The sequence below is a fragment of the Geospiza fortis genome, unplaced genomic scaffold (genome assembly GCF_000277835.1).
Source record: "Geospiza fortis unplaced genomic scaffold, GeoFor_1.0 scaffold275, whole genome shotgun sequence".
NCBI classification, from domain to species: domain Eukaryota; kingdom Metazoa; phylum Chordata; class Aves; order Passeriformes; family Thraupidae; genus Geospiza; species Geospiza fortis.
Genome location: NW_005054341.1, coordinates 4504769 through 4516221, shown reverse-complemented (window position 1 = coordinate 4516221; position 11453 = coordinate 4504769). Strand labels below are relative to the sequence as shown.

Genomic DNA, 11453 nt, shown 5'->3' with positions numbered 1-11453 from the left:
GCTCTGCGGCTTTGCGGTTGGGGGAAAAGCCCTTGTGCTAAAGCTGCCGCCGCCTGGACGCGTAATTGGGAGTGAAAACATTCACCCGCCGGCTGCGCTCATCGGGAGGGAACCGAGCATTGGTTCTCGCTCAAAAACACGCGGGGTGAGGTGGGGATGGGGCGGGTGCTGGAGGTAACGGGGCAGTGCCCGTCCCTGGAGAGGTGCGGGGCCAGAGCGGACACTCAGTGCCGCGGTCTGTCGGACTGGATGATCCCGAGGTCTTTGCCAGCCTAATTGATTCGCTGGTGCTGTAATTAGCCCCGGAGTTTGATAGCAGATTGCGCGGCTGCCTAAGAGGCTTATTTGAAATAATAACGCTAGTCAGGAGCGCAGAGCTCGCCCGCGGGCCGTGGGTGTGGGATAAACTGCTGAGGGATATGTGATAACAGCACTGATAGCTGTTATCTCCAGCTGTCCTAATATAATTGAATTTTCCCTCAAGAGTTACATCGTGGCCATACAACAGCTGCAAACTGATTAGATTTAGAGCTACTGACAAGGGCAAATCCTGTTTTCTGATCTTTATGCTCAAACTAGCTCTGCTTAAAATTAAAAAAAAAAAAAGACAGCTAACTAAATTCTGGAACACGATAGGGAGAGGAGAAACACCACAGAAAACTTAAGTATGACAGGCAAAGGCATCATGGCATCTTCCCAAGGAGTGCATCATCTACTTTCCTCACCCTCCTAGACCTGTATTTTTAATAAAGGAAGCACCAGGATTTTGTGTAGTGTCCCATCCTTCTGAAATGCCCTTCCATTCCTAGAAGATTTTGTATCACATGATCTCATGGGTCACATCTATCAACTTTTACATGATTACAAAATAGCTGGACTTCACTCAATTTGTTGCCATCTTTCACAGGGACTTTACGCTTGTGTTGCCCCATAACTGCATGTGGCAAAACAATCATAGATTAATCTCTGCCCTTTCTGGCTGGAATTAAAAATGAAAACTTGGTCATGGTCAACTTTCCGTGGGGATAAAGTACATCTTGGTTTAGCATTTTTCTGGTGAAAACAGAAATAAACAATATGAAATGAATAGTGTTATCACCAATTCAGTCAAGAATAAACTGGCCCAAAAGTTGTAATAAAAAACTAATGTCTATAGCTAGTGGAAAATATGCATGCATTGAAATTGAAAAGTCTAAAATGACTTATTTTCTGTCACTTAGCAGCAATTCTTGATAATCACAATGGTGATTTGTTCAGACATTTCCAATGTGGGAAAGTGTTTTCCAAATTTGAAGCATGCAGTTTGTTTGGACTTGGAGAGGGAAAAAATCAAAATTCTAGCCTAATTTTCTGAAGCTGAAGTTGGCAGATACATCAGGAGCTTCCCAGCTGCTTTCTGTTGCTTTGTAGCCATGTTATAAAAAATGACTCCTGCCCTTTCTAACCCAAGTTAAAACTAAGGCTTGATTTTTCAGGCATTTTGGAGTATTTGGCATGTGAGTGAACACCTCTGACCTCAGGGAGCCTGTTCTGTCTGAGCCAACAAGCTGCCTTCTCAGCTGTGGCCTCAGACACATGAATGCCTTCCAGCAGGATTAAACACTCACCTTTTGGGGAAAACCATGCCAAGTTACACCACAGCACCTCTGACAGCCATCCTACTAACTCATCTGATCTCTTCCATTCCTGTTTTCAGAGTCTGAAACAAGGGGAGAGGAGATTCCTGCTCCATTCATAATTACAGTAGTAAGCATACCTGCAGTACTTGCTTTCTGAATGTATTTTCTGTTCATTTACTAATTACATTTAGTAATTATTTAAAAAACCTAATCCTTTCCCCTCCCTGCTATGCCGCCATTCTGCTCTTTAAAAAGAGAAAAAAAAAAAGAGATACATTTTGCCAAGTGAGTCAAAAATAAATGTGTTGTTCAAGTTTGCAATATGTTTTGGCTGCAGCAGTGTGTGAGAGCACATTTGGTTCCCGAGTCAGATGATGAAGGACGGGGCTTTCATAACACAGGACCCGTCTGTGCCACTTCACATCAACAGCTTCTTCCTCTCCCATTAAGTAGGAGGAATATGAATTGCCAGCAGCCCAAATATGGCAGCCACCTGTTGGTTTTGGCATTGCCTCCTGAGAGCTGATGAATCCGAGCGGAGTAGTTGTGAGAAAAACACAATCTTCCCATTCATGAGGAACTTTGAGTGCTGCCAGTGGCGTGGGTCATGCTGGGGGTTGTCTGCATGTTCCCTCCTTGGGCAATGCCCGAGGGCAGCCAGCACCAGCACTGGCATTTGGGATTTGGGAATCTTGTCACCTAGCTTTGCTTCCTGCTGCCTCAGCTCCCCAGGGACTACTTAGCACAGATGTTTTCCTTAGTGACCCATCTGTCCTTTTCCACCCAAGTTGGATAATGTTTGAGTGACAGATTTCCATCCATTTTTCAGTACCTGAGGCCCTTCCAGTACCTGAAGGGAGCCTACAAGAAAAATGGAGAGGGACATTTCACAAGGACCTGGAGTGACAGGACAGGGGGGGTGGCTTCAAACTGAAAGATAATGGGTTTAGATGAGATACACACAAGAAATTCTTTTCTGTGAATAGGAAAGCTGTGGCTGCACCATCCCTGGAAGTGTCCAAGTTCAGGCTGGACAGGGCTTGGAGCAACCTGGGATGGTGGAAGGTGTCCCTACCCATGGCAGGGGGTGGAACTGGATGGGCTTTCAGCTCCTTTCCAACCTAAACCACTCTATGATTTTCCAGTTTGGAAAAGAGTAGCCAATCCAAGAGGAGCTTCATATTAACTGTATCATACCTGTCCTAGTCTATGACCCCCCCATATCTCACTAAGCACCACCACAGGAATAAAGAGGAATAGCTGCTTTTAGATGAGGATCCTCAGACTTTCCCTCAGCCCTGTGTTTCTAAAGTGGTCAGTTGCTGAAAGATGCCAAAGAGGCAACTCAGAAACATCCCTGTCACATAAACTTCTATTTTACAGAGACTTTGTCTATTTGGGGGATGAGGGCAAGAGTAATTACAGCATCTGAATGAAGAACTTAAAGTTTCCTATGTAGTATGGGACAAAAATAGGTTCTTCTAAAGTGTGATTCAGAGGAACTAATTTTAGGTCCCTAAAATAAGGCTGTCTAAATACTCCATGACATGTTTCAAGTTGGATGGGGAGGCGGGTTCCGTGTCACCTACAGAACATACGCTGAATATTGTTCTTTTTCTGCAATGCCTGTTTGGATCTGTGTGTTCTAATGTGAGTGGAACATTTCTGTTGAGCAGAAATAAGAGGCCCTTGTGAAGTGGTTAAAGGGTTATTATGGGCACCTGTATAATTTTTAAAACTCTATTACATAGACAAGCCTGACCAAATAGGTGCAGCATTGTTATCCTTCACTTTACATTCCCAGTGGTTCTGTTTGTGAGTTAAATCCATCCTCAATTATATCCATGCACAAGATATTGTTTGGCCTCTGCTCTATTCCAGCTGAACTTAGTGGGTCACTGTGCTTACAATGGACAGGCTTTGTACAAGAACAGGACCTCAGTTCTCCTTGGTGCAATAAATTAATTTATAGCAAAAGTGTTTTTTCCTCTCCACTCCCTGGATTTGTTCTCTTTTGGTGCCTTATTGCCTAAGATTTGGAAAGCATAATTGTCCCAAATCCACAGCAGAGATTCTGTCTGTGACAAGCTGTTTCCTCTACATGTCTGAAACTCCCAAAGATATCCCTGGAAACTATTGTGCCTGCGGGGAGAAAAAGCAATAGACTTGAGCCTCTTTGTAAGAGGTTCTTTCCAAATTACTCACAGCTATTTGAAATAAATAATAATTCATTGGACATGACAGAAATGCAGCCAACTTTGGGGAAATAGACATTAGGGTTACTTTTCTGTTCCATTTGAGCCATTGAAATGGATTTTTCTGTCTCACTCTCTTGCCAAACTGAAACCAGCCCCAGAGGAGCATATGATGACAGTGAACTCACAAAGGTCATTCCTAGGGATTCTGCTGTTCTAGGAAATCAAGGCAACACAGTCCCTTGGCAGCCTGCAGTCACTCACATAGAAACTGCTCATTATGGAACTTGGGAGTCTCATGCAGCTGCCCTGTGTTTGCCAGAGAGGATTGTGACACACCTTACCCCAAGTGCCTGGGTGGATGATCATATTTATTGGTTTTAAGTGGCAAATGCATCTATTGCACCTTCATCTGCAGTTCTCTGGTTTGTCTATTCCTTGTCAAGATGAAAAATCGGCAATGTCTATCTAAAAATAAAATTTTAAAAAAATATAAGGTCTGCTTTCCCAATGCAGGATAAATCAAATAATAACCAAAAATCTTTGCTCAGGTTTTCAGTCTTGTTTCAAGCAGCATTCAGCACAAATAATTGTGTTTATCATGGCCATAGCTCAAGTAGTTGTTCAGGCTTTAGTTCTGTGGGTGGATTGTGTGTTCACTCTTTGGACATGTGGATCAGAAGTATTTAAATATTTATGAATTCTGGAGGAGAAGCAATCTCACTTGAATATTCCCTTAAGCAAACCAATCCTTTCTCTCCTGCTAAAGAATTCTCTATCCTTTGCTTCTGGCTGAGTGGTTTTGTGCATGGAATCTGCATGGGAGACGTTTTGGCACATTTCTAAAGCAGCAGCTTCTCTCATGGAGTGTTAGGGAGACACCCAGCAGATTAACAAACCTTTGGGAGGATCACACGGCACAAACTCAGAGCTCTCTGGTGTTCATTTGGTCTAACCTGGCATGTTGTCTATGTCTATGCCTTGGTAATGTGGAGATAATAAGTGTAATTATGTCAGGGACATGATTATGGTAGTGCTGGGCCTGCTGACTAACACCAGGATTCAGGGAATTGTAAATTGGAAATTTATTATTGTCCCAGGTATGCCGTTAGGAAGAGTTCAAGGTGAAACAATGACTGTAAATTAACACTTCCTTACAACCTTGGAAATACAACTGTCAGAAAGGCTGTTTAGGATAGAAGGAATGTTCCAATTAAGGAGCACAGGAGGCCTGTAAATTCAGGGATATCCCTGGGAGAGGAAAAAGTTGCTTTTGCCACATTTGTGTGTTGTTACTTCGAGGCCAAGCCCAATGGAAAACTGAGCCTTGCTTAGTACAAAGGCAGCAGCTGCCCTTCTGCTGGGCAGAGCACTGAGAACTGGGTGAAAGAACTCAGGGGGTTTAGAAAACTCAAGTGAGAAACAGATCAAAAAGAGCAGGAAAAAGACAGCTTGTAATCTCCAGAGAGGGCTCTGCAGGACAATCCAGTGGGCGTTCACTGTGGCTGGGATACCACTATCTACAACCCCCATGCGTTTTCCTTTTCAGTAGCGTTGCAATGGATGGATACAGAACCTGATTCATGCTTTCTTGGCTTTGCCAAATGCCTGTTCAAATCCTGTAGCCATGCTCTGAATTAATCTGCTTACCCAAAGGCATTGCTGGAAAAATGGTTGTCCTTGGAGATTCCAGCCCCCTTTGCCTGGGAAAGATAGAGCCATCAGCATCTGGAGTGGTATTAGCTGGAGGCTTGACAGGCTCTGAAATTAGAAGAAACTGGGCCAGAATCACTCTGCTTACCCCTAAATATCCCCAGCAAATTAGCACCTCTGAAAAGCAGGGAGTTTGGAGATGGGAAGTCAGGAGCAAAGCAAATTTGGGGTGGTGCCAGGGGTGCCAGAGGTGGTACCAAGTTCAGAGCACCCAAGAGCTGGGTGTGCACAGCAGCTCTGCACCGCAGCAGCTGCAGCAGTCTGAGTGCAGCCACAGCCAGCCCTGCCAGCCAGGGCCAGCAGTCCTGACCCAATCCTGCACTGCGCAGAGCAAGGGATGGCATCCACCAGCTCTCCAGGGGCTTTTCAGGGAGCAGCTGGTACCATCAGAGTTATTTCCTTCAGGTGCCCTCGCTGTGATTTTTTTGAAGTTAGGTAATCACTTAGGTAGTCTTATTTTCTCACTAGATTCCCAGACTCTGTGCCTTTTTCTCTCTGCAAAGCTTTCAGTTTCTTTCAGGCTGGCCTCAGTCTTTGCTGCAGAATTGTGCAAGAACATTTTCCTGTGACGAGACTAAAACTCAGAACTAAAGATTAAGAACTGGGCATGCATACAATCTTACTTCCCCCTGCATACTCTCAATTTTCTTAGTTCACAGACAGACATCCTGAGTCACAGGCTATTTCATTCTGTTTAATAGTGCTAAATGAGTTTTTCATCCCCTCATTCATCTGCTTTTTAAGCTCATTATGTTCTGGCCTCATGTTCTGCAGCAGTAATTTCTGATTCATGCACAGTGTGAAAAGTTGTTCCCTTTGGATTTTTGTTAACTTCTTATCTGGGAATTTTTTTAGTGCCCTGAGATCTTCTGTGTGAGAAATAACAAAGCCTCTTTGCCATCTATGATTATACAGACCTGTGTGGTCTACAAAAATCATGCTGATTCTTCCTGTTTTATCAGAACCACTAAAGTTTCTGCTAGGTTGGATGGGGAAAGTGCCAACAAGTTATAAAAATGGATGAAAGTTTGGGACTGACAGCATCCCTCCTTTTGAATGCAAGAGGGCATTTTTCTTCACCCAGATGCTGACTTTCACCAAATTTGTCACAAGTAAATGTCTTTGAGTCATACTTTTGATGAGAGCTGGTCATATGTTCAAATTTGGAGAATGAAATCCAGAAGTTATCCAACAACAAGTAGTGAAGCAGTGATCAATTCGGTGAGACTTCCTCTGATGGCACAGGCTGCACTAATACAGGTCAAGATTCTGAAATACTCACTATTCTCTCTTTGTTGCTTTTGAGAAGAAATAAAGGTCTAATGCAATTAAGGAGAATGAATCAAGTAGTTTCACAGAGCTGCAAAATGTAATGCTGTCAACCCACCTCCCTGAGAAACCATTCCTTTAGCAACCCACGCTCTTTTGTGTGTTCTTAGATCTTCTGTAAAGCCCTGAATCCTCCCTAAATTTGACAGCATTGTTCTGGCAGCTGTGGGAAGGGTGATGCTTAAAATTTCCTGTGTTTCAATGGGAATAAAAACTTACTGCCTTAAATGACCACATCTCCTCCTCCTCCTCCTCAGCATGTGCAAGAGGAGAAAACAGAACAGCAGAATCTCAATGTTTTCCTCGAATGTTAATGAGTTTGCTGTGAATGGTTATTTCACAAATCAAATGTTGGATCAATCTGCTTTCCTATCAAAACAACTTAAATGTAGGCGTTATAGTAGGTTGGTTTGTGTTTGGATTTAGTCATCAAGCCAAGCCTGACCTGACCTTTCATGCCAGCAGACAACTGACAGACTTAACCCCAAATTCCACCTGATTCCTGTGCTTTGGTACTCAATAGTTTATCCATCACATTTTTGTTTGAGATGGTTTATGGTTTTGGTTTTTTTTTTGCCATAGGACACATCAGTTCATATGCTCATGTTTTAATTCCCAACATTTTGTAGTTTAAAAGAACTTTGCAATGGTGATGCAAGTTTCCAAGGCTGATTTCCTCATAGCAAGTACTTATATTTACCCAGTGGTTTAGTTTCTTATTATCAATTCAGATTAAAACTTCACAACTACCAACTAGGAATGATTTACCTGAAAATTCTTTCTTTTTATTTATGTATCAGTGAAAATACTTTTAAAAGCTTAATTTAGGCTGAAAAACTTTGAACTTTGTTTTCATGTGGTTTTATTGGTGGCGGTTTAGAGGTTTATTGTCCAACTTAAAAAATAAAAGCTCCTTTCAGAGAAAGAGTCGATAGGTCTTCATGCCCTACAGAATCAGGCTATGACACAAAAATAAAACAAAAAATAACACAAAATCTGAACAATATAGTCTAGCCAGAGGAAAATAACAGGCTCACAATTTTGTATGTGTCACTCGTGTCACTTTATGTAAGCAGTCCGGGATTTTGGAGCACGAGGGACGAATTTAGCTCCTGTGCACACCAAGTTTGACTGCACTCCTGAAATCTGATCTGTGTGGGTGTGACTCACACCCTGCAAGACTCTCCCCTTGCTCAGGGGCTGCTGCACAGGTGGGGGGTTCTTCCCACATGGATCACATCCCTGGATTTGGATCCTGGAGTATAAATGGATCAGGAGACAAGTGCTGTAACCAGGTCACCTCCCTGTGCTATTGTCACGCTGGGTTTTCAGCTATAAAGCCATTAATCACTCAACCACCTGAATAAAGCTCTCAAAGAATCCCTCTTTGTGCCTGTCTTGCCCTTTAGACTTCCAAATATAATCTGTAGTGCTAAATTCCTGCTAGCCAGAAAAGAGGAAAAACTGGGAGATTAAGCCCTCTACAGGTTTCAGTATATTTAGATATTATGTAAATAAGGACTGCAAAAAATACCCTGAAGAAGCTCGAACAGCTTTGAAGTAGAGGTAGCAATCCCCTTAATTTTCATTCAGAAATGAGGAGTAAATTTAGGAATGAGGAAAAGAGGAAGTCTAGTGAAAAAGGTTAGAAGTTTATAATTTAGCCTGAAGAAGAAGACATAAAGGAACAGCAGTGCATTACCTTAAAGGACAGAAAAATAAAATCTGATGTGCATTACCGTTTACAGAAAATAAGGGAAAAAATGCTGGAAAGGTCAAATGAAGCTTACAAGGCTTCCCTGATATTCCATGCTCCCTAGGTAACAGCAATAACCTGGCAACAGAAGAAGCATCTTTATTATTTATTTATCTGGAGGCTTTGGTGTCCTTTGGGAAACACTCATCTAAATCATCTGGGGACAGTTTGCAAGTGAATCAGGTCTAGAGTTTGATTCAGATAGACAGAGCTGCACAGCTAAAGATACATCAAGAAACTTTTATGATCAGAAGTAGCAGGGGAGAGAAATGCAATCACACCAGGTTTGAGGAGCAGCCAGGTCGCCTAAAAATGGTGCAGAAAAACAGTGCAGTTTCAAGGTGAAGGATGAATCAAGACAGCAAGGTGGGAGGTTTTGTGCCTGATGGGGTATCCATGTGAATGCCAAAGGCAGTCATTTTGGGAGTGGGAAACATCAGGTGTGTGTGGTGGTGTGAGGTGACAGCCACACAGAGATAGCAGCAGTAGTGGCTAGTAAAAGAATCAAAAAGCTCATTTCCTACCTATTCTGTACCAGAGATGAACAAGCAGCATAAATAAGGAAGCTACAACTTTCCAATGGCCAGCCCAGAAGCTTAATAACTGAGATGCTTTAACCAAAATTGCTTTTATTGGTGCTGGCCAGAGCCAAGGGCACCAACAGCTCTGCCCCTCCCAACCAGCCTCACCTGGGACCCACCCACGCCCCTCTGCTCTTTGGTGCAGGAGCTCTTCTTAAGTGAGGGCTGAGCAGAGCTTTTGCCTTTAAACCATGGCTGTATTCAGTCCTGGTTTTACTTCTGTTGTGGCTGTGGCTTCCTGCTCCTGGAGGCACTCTGCTGCCCAGGTACTGTGGGGCTGTTGTCACTGATGTGCCAAGGCTGCTGCTTGCAAAGCCTTGTTTGTGCTGGTCCCTGGTGTTCAGCTGCAAGGGCACTACTGCTGGGTTTTGCTGCTTTCCAGTAATAATAATTTTGACTATACCCTTTTTCATGCCATGGCTAAAAACCAGTGTTGTGGGAAAGTTTTACAGTGCTTGGAGTGAATGCTGGGAGGTTTTTAAAGGCTTTATGCCCAGAGGAGGGGCAGAGGTTCTGGTGGTGAAATGTGTTATTGTTATTTTTACAACTGGCTGGAGCTTTGGGAAGTGCAGCCAACTGGTTCTCCCTAGGCCAGTGCCACCACCCTGGAATAACCAGCTGGAAGTGGGAGGGAAATTCAGAACTCCATGCAGGCTGCCTGCATTTTTGGTAATGTGTGCTATAGCTCTCTTGCTAATTAGCATTTTAGTAACCTTTGGTTTCTAATATTGATTACTTAGACAGCAAAATATTAAATGTTTCACAGTATTACATTCAGGAGTTTTCTGCTAGTTGTCAGGAAATAAGGAGAAAGTTGGACTTGTCTAAGGAAAGAGGGACAAGATGTTATGACAAATAAATGAAATGTCAAAGACTGTAGTGATAAAAAATGTTGCTGTTGCCAGTGCTGGAATCTGTAGGTAGCAAAGTGTCATCAGCACCAGGATAAGTTCTGCTTTCAAGGCTTGTGTGGCTTTTTAGTGCAATAAACTCTACTATAAATCTACTTTTTTACTGGTCTTGCTCTTCACTGCTGCCAGATGGCAGCAAATTACAAAAGATTTTCTGTGTTCTGCTCCTCCTTCTGTGGAATCCTCCTCTTTCAAAACAAAATGGTGCTGATTCCACATTAGAAAAATGTATGATCTCTGTGAAAGGCAAAGATTTGATTTAATGTGCTATATAGGTAAAGCAAATTAAGTTTTGCCCATTATGTTCCTATTCCCTGTCACACTGGAAGCTTTTTGGTTTTATGTGAATATTTGTGTTCTGTGCTGAATTGAGTGTCTGTTTCTCTAATTTACCTGTGTGTCTGGGAAAAATAATTTTGTTACTTTTCTAGGACTTTATTTTGAACCTCCCTGTAGTCTTAAGATCCAAACCTGTGAACAAGTCAGGTTATGCTGTATTACTGTAGAACACAAGGTGCACGTGGATGGAGATTACTTAATGGAGACAGCAAATAAAATTATTTTGATTTTTATTGTAAAGTTGCTGTTAACTTACCTGTATCTCTTGATAATATGACAATGTGAAGTCAAACTGTGATTTTTGATGGGCTGTTCAAACTCCAGGTGAAGATTTTAAAGTCATGTGGAGATTGGAGATGTAAGTTGGTCACCCAGCCGCATTCAGGGAGGGGAGCCCAAGGCAAATTTGAGGGTTTTTTCTTATGCTTTGTTTTCAATGACTTCCTGTAAATGCCTAGGAAAGCTGCTCACCTGTGCCATGGATGGTGGCAACACCAGCCTTGGAGGAGGAGATGGTGCCCTTTGGACACTGCTCTCTGCACGTAATTCTAATCTGAAACAGAGATGGAAATAACCCTCGTGAGGGCTCCGTGGGAGCCGCCCCTTAGGGACGTGGGTTCGCGTCCTTCACGGCTGGAGTGTTTTCCAGCCCTCGGGGTCGGGTGCTCTCCCCTCATAGACGCAGCGATGTTTTCCCTCACAGGGAGAGCTGTGTCACCCCTGGTTGTCAGGTGTTTTCCCTTGCAGGGAGAGCTGTGTTTCCCCTCACAGGAGGAGCGATGTTTTCCCGCACAGGGAGAGCTGTGTCACCCCTGGTTGTCAGGTGTTTTCCCTTGCAGGGAGAGCTGTGTTTCCCCTCACAGGAGGAGCGATGTTTTCCCTCACAGGGAGAGCTGTGTCACCCCTGGCTGTCAGGTGTTTCCCTTCACAGGCAGAGCTGTGTCGCCCCTCGCCGTCAGGTGTTTCCCCTCACAGGAGGAACGATGTTTCCCCTTACAGGGAGAGCTGTG

The 11453-nt window shown here is 43.4% G+C and overlaps 1 long non-coding RNA gene across 1 annotated transcript; it reads left to right on the top strand.

Annotated features, from left to right (window-relative positions):
• On the top strand, window positions 1-1940 carry LOC102033888. Its single transcript, XR_265366.1, has 2 exons — window positions 1-145; window positions 1476-1940. It is a non-coding gene; the product is annotated as an uncharacterized LOC102033888 (long non-coding RNA).
• The last annotated feature ends 9513 nt before the right edge of the window (window positions 1941-11453 follow it).